The following is a 5,854-nucleotide window of genomic DNA, read 5'->3' as shown; positions in this document are numbered from 1 at the left end:
GGGGATGCTTCTTGTTTCTTTATCGAGACAATGATGTGGGTCACCATGGCCAGGCTGGTGGAAGCCAGGGGCTGTGACTGGAGAAGCAGCTGCTGTTTGTCCCCATGAAGCAGGGAGGAGAATAGGCCCCTTAAATCGGAAGAAGGGAGGCAGCCATAAGCAGGGTAGTGAAGGGCACGCAGCACGGTTACCTGGAAGCCCAGTACCATCCCTGCTGTCCCCATGTCAGGAGGGAGCTAATGGGGCCACCTCACCGGGCTGCTAGAGGGTTTCAGGTTTCACACTCAAACCTGCAGGCAAGTCCGGAGAGACCAAAGCTGCCAGGAGGATGGTGGCCCCTCCAGACAGCCCCTCCCACCTCCCAGACCCAGATAAGGAAAATGAGAGCTAATGGAAGAGGGGGGACTCATCCCTTCTACCCCTTCCCGCAACACATGGGCAATTTGCAGGGGTCCCTGACCTCCAGGCAAGGTCCAAGAGGAGCTCTCTCCACCCTCTTGCCAGTTTCCAGGGAGGAGAACCGAGGTAAGGATTCACACCCCACTGCCTGGCCCAGGGGCCCTGAGAACTTGGAACACCCCCCATTAAGCAGTAGCTCCGCCTTTAGCTTCACAAACTCAACTCCCTAATAAGTGGCACTTAAAAATATATATGTAATAACAAAGGGTGAGCAGAATGAGCTTTCCATGCGCCTTCAAGGAAGGAAAACCTATCCCCCCCAGCTCATTGCACCTGCCCCCTGCCATTTCTTTTGACATAAAATATGTCAAAATTAAGTGAGCTGCCAGCTCTGAGTGCTTACTAATATGAAAATGAAGTCATTATCCCAAACACTCATAAAATAATAGGAGGAAGGCACCCACTAACTGAGTGGAACTCCCTTGTTTGTGTACAGTAATAAGGAGGCACTGCCCATGACCCCTGCCCACCCAGGTCCCCTGCCCTCTCCCCTCCCCATCAAGGGCTCTGGCAGGGCTGCCCCTCACCCCTCACCCCTCCCTATCAGAGGCTCTGGCAGGGCTGCCCCTAGCCTCTCGCTTCTCCCCATTAGAGGCTCTGATGGGGCTATCCCTCACCCCTCACCCCTCACCCCTCACCCCTCACCCCTCACCCTCAAAGGCTATGGCAGGGGCTCCAGAAGCTGCCCAGAGTATGGGAGAAGACTGTAGTTATTCATGCAGGGCAGACCCAGGACGTTGCTGGGAGCCAGGAGGCAATTGGGGGAAGATTGATTTTAGAGAGTCTAAGTGGGAGTGTGTAAATCAGCCAAGGCAGCGTGCCAGGCAGCACTGTCACGCGGCATTGCCTCCGAGGTCACAGGCCCTTGGCTGAAACAGTCTCCCCTCATCAAACCCTACAGGTGGCTGGGAGGTGTCTGCACTCGGTCAGCCTGGTAGCCCGGTAGCCGGCCCAGCATTATTCTCCAGAAGGCCCCCCTCCGCCCCTGCCAGGACTTGCAAAAGAAGCTTCACCCTGGGAAGACACCTCTTGTGTCCCGGGACACTGTGTCCAGGCAGGTTTCCCTCCTCCACCCATTCCCCACAATCTAGCCCCCACTCTTGCAGCTCCATGGACGCTGCTGATAGCTGGCTGCCTGGAGATGGCAGGCCCAGATGTGGCGGCCTGCTAGGCTGTGACTCACGAGTCACCCTTGGGCCATGAAGGGGAGGTCCCAGGAAGAGCCCTGTCCACCTTCTGCTGTGGATTGAGGGCACTGGTGTATCAGAGGCTCTGTGGGACCGCACTGGAGGTAGCCTGGATGCTGGTTCTGCCCTGCACCGCCCAGTTGTTGCCCACGGTGCCACTGTGGTGCCATGCTGTGAGGGCCAGGGACCCAGACCCTGCCTTTGCCCAGAGGATCCTCGGTCTGTGGACGGAGGTAGAGGAGCCCTCCACACTGTCCCTGGGGAGCCCACCATCTGGGAGGACCTCAGAATGGGGCTTCGAGGGTCCTGCTTCCTCTTGGCTAATGGGGAGATCCTGGGGGATTCTGAGCTGGAAGCTGCTGATCCAAACCCCTCTCTCTGGCAGGAGCTCAGGAGGATTAGCAGAGAGAACTGAAAAGAGCCAATAAGAGCCAGTAAAACCACTGCACGGGGCCACCAGCCTCAGATGGTCAAAGCCCTATACAAGATGGCATTTGGGTGTTTTGCGATTGTCTGCTTTTGCTGAGAATAGAAGACTATATGCAGAAAGCCAGCACCAAATAAACAGAAGAGGAAGAATAGAGGGGGCTGTGGGTGTGAGATAGGGGCAGGGTGGCATATAGCAACCCAATGTCTTCCCAAGGGAGAAGGCAAGGAGAGTGGTGGGTGTGGAATACCCAGGAGGCCATTTCTCCATCCTGGTTCTGGCCAATCCCAGCCTTGGGCTTTTGCAGGGCCTGCAGCAGTAGCCACAGCTCTCCCACTCCAGAGGCCTATGTGGCCTGCTCTTTCCTCCAGGCCCACACCCCAGCTGTCACCACCATCCATCAGCCCCTTCCTCCCAGGAGCCCCACATCACGTTCTACTCCTCCTGTCCTTTCTCCCCCAGCCCAGCCCACCTGGGCATCTATCTTCCTGTAGAAAAGAGGCAGGCAGAGCTGAGGGGCCTTTCCAAGGAAGCCCCCGTCACCGCCTCAGATGAAGTGGTCCCTGCTGAGTGCTTTGCCGGGGTCTATGAGGCAATTCGAGATGAGAAATGGAACGGTGGCTTCGGAAAGGCAAATCATTCCAATAGCACCTGAAAACATCGAAGGAAACAAGCTCTTTTTGTGTGTGTGGAAATGGGGAATATATTGTTTCTCACTGTTTGGAAGACTGTTTTCCCATCTTGAAATCACAAGCTGTTTTCTTCCAGAGAGACTTATAAATACATCCAATTATCGACATTCAATATAGGAAATAAAGTTCTGAAATGGTTTTCTTCCGTGCACGCAGAGTGAGCCAACCAGGTTGGGCAGGTGATAATTACTTTTATTTCCTACGAGTGGGTATCACTGTGGAGTGACTGGAAGCTTCACCTTTTATTGCCTTCACCTTTTATTACATTTCCTATGTTGTGCAGGGCTATTCATTGGTAACTTTATTATCCCATATCAAGATCTTGATTTTTTAAAAAAAAGATGAAATTTCTGATTTCAAAAAGTTTAAGTGCGAAGTCCCAGAGCAGGGGGATTTGGTTCTATACCTTGTGACCTGGAGAGCAACCTCCCCAGTGGGATGGACTGTCTTTGTGCCCAGCTCCAAGAGACTGAATGTCGCTGACTAGACAGTGGGGGTCTGCTGGCATTCACAACTGTTCCTTCCTTTTTTTTTTTTTTTTTTTAATAGAGATGGGGCCTTGCTTCGTCACCCAGGCTGGAGTGCAATATTGTGATCATAGCTCACTGCAGCCTCAAACTCCTGGGCTCAAGCGATCCTCCCACCTCAGCCTCCTGAGTAGCTGGGACTACAGGTGTGCACCACCATGCCCAGCTAATTTTTTTAATTTTGTATTTTTTGTAGAGATGGGGTCTCACTATATTGCCCAGGCTTGTCTCAAACTTCTGGCCTCAGGGCGTCCTCCTGCCTCGACCTCCCAAACCTCAGAATTGCAAGGCATGAGCCACTGAACCTGGCCTTAACTGTCCCTTTTAGGGACTCTGCTCAAGGTGTCATTTTAAGAAGGATGCTTGTCATTTTAGGATGGTGTAATTTCTTTTCTTTTCTTTTCTTTTTTGAGATGGAGTTTTGCTCTCATTGCCCAGGCTGGAGTGCAATGGCACAATCTTGGCTCACTACAACCTCCGCCTGCTGGGTTCGAGCAATTCTCCTGCCTCAGCCTCCCAAGTGGCTGGGATTACAGGTGCCTGCCACCACACCTGGCTAATTTTTTGTATTTTTAGTAGAGACGGGATTTTGCCATGTTGGCCAGGCTGGTCTCGAACTCCTGACCTCAGGTGATCCACCCACCTCGGCCACTCAAAGTGCTAGGATTACAGGCATGAGCCACTGCACCTGGCCAGGATGGTGTCATTTTAAGAAGCATTTCATGAAAGCACCTGCCTGTCCTTCTGTCCATGCCACCATCAAGATGAGATCACCTGTGTCTCCTCCCTCTCTGTCCACTGGGATTGCTCCTGACCCCACCCCTGTCTGCACTTCCTCCTCAATGTCTTATCTCTCCTCCAGCCTCTCCCTTCCCGTGGCTCTTTTGCTGCTCACCTGCATAACTACTCGGGTTCAGTCCCTTCTCATTCTGAGCCCCAACTTGTCAGAATTTTTCTGTCGCAAGCAGCCCGAGTCTCACCTCAAGTAGAAGAGGAATGCATTAGAATGCTGTCCAGTTGCACAGTTGCAGGAGAGGCAGACTCAGAAAACAGGCAGAGCCAGGGAGGCTGGCAGCTGAGTGCACCACCAGGCTACTCCCAGGACATGGCAACTCAGACCCTTGCCATTGGTTGCTCAGACCCTTGCCACCACCTCTGCCCCTGGGCATAACTGGGACTGATACAGCGTCCTGGCTTCACCCCCTGCATGCCCAGAGCTCTTGGTGGGCAGTGCAGCCAGTTGCGGCGCCCAAGCCTCATCCCACACCTTGGCTATTGTGTCCCTCTTGGCTTCTGCTGGGGGTGGGGATGTGTGTGTATGGGGTGGGGTGGGGGTAGAAACACAAAACCCACCGCCACAAGTAAAACCTTGAAAAGTTTAGCTTGGGGCCGGGCGCGGTGGCTCAAGCCTGTAATCCCAGCACTTTGGGAGGCCGAGGCGGGTGGATCACGAGGTCAGGAGATCGAGACCATCCTGGCTAACATGGTGAAACCCCGTCTCTACTAAAAATACAAAAAACTAGCCAGGCGTGGTGGCGGGCGCCTGTAGTCCCAGCTACTCGGAGGCTGAGGCGGGAGAATGGCGTGAACCCGGGAGGTGGAGCTTGCAGTGAGCCGAGATCGCGCCACCGCACTCCAGCCTGGGCGACAGAGCGAGACTCCGTCTCAAAAAAAAAAAAAAAAAAAAAAAAAAAAAAAAAGAAAAGTTTAGCTTGGATAAAAGCCTGAATATTTCAATCAGAATGTCTAGAATGCAGCTATTTTTGTTTTAGCATAAGTGTGAGTTTCTTGTTTGATGGTTTGGTATAATTTAAATTTTTGATTTACATGCTGGGGGACGGGATACACAATTTTCTTTCTTTTTGTGAGCGGTGGTGGGGGACAGGGTCTCCTTCTGTCACCCAGGCTGTAGTGCAATGGCACCATCATAGCTCAGCCTTAAACTGCTGGGCTCAAGTGATCCTTCAGCCTCAGCCTCCTGAGTAGCTGGGACCACAGGTGTGTGCCGCCATCCCAGCTTATTTCCAGTGTCTTGGCTCTGGAGCTCTTACCTGGCACTGCCTCCATGTCATTGCCAAATAAATATCCCTGAGCACAAAATGCTCCAATAGAAACTGTGTGGTGGAGAAAGAAGTGCATGGACTTCAAAGCCAGAAGCCTGGGCTTGACTCCTGGCAGCTTGACGTCTCTGGTCCTCGCTTTCCCCATTTGGAGATAAAGACAGGATGGACTTTACCTCCCTGACAAGGCAGTTCCAACGGGTCAGATGACCCCCTGAACACTAAGGCCCTTGGGGGACAGTTTAACGTGATGCAAATGTGGTGGTAGTCCCTTTCCTTATCGATACTTACTGCTATTTTTTTTTTGTTTTTGAGACAGGGTCTTGCACTGTCCCCCAGGCTGCAGTGCAGTGGCACAATCATGGCTCACTGCAGCCTCGACCTCCTGGGCTCGAGCAATCCTCCCACCTCAGCCTCCCAAGTAGCTGGGACTACAGGTGTGCATCACCACCCCCAGCTAATTTTTAAAAAATGTTTTTTGTAGACATGGGGTCTCACTGTG

This window comes from Papio anubis, chromosome 20 (genome assembly GCF_008728515.1).
Source record: "Papio anubis isolate 15944 chromosome 20, Panubis1.0, whole genome shotgun sequence".
NCBI lineage: Eukaryota > Metazoa > Chordata > Mammalia > Primates > Cercopithecidae > Papio > Papio anubis.
The sequence above is the reverse complement of the archived record's forward strand: the minus strand, read 5'-3'. Positions refer to the sequence as shown.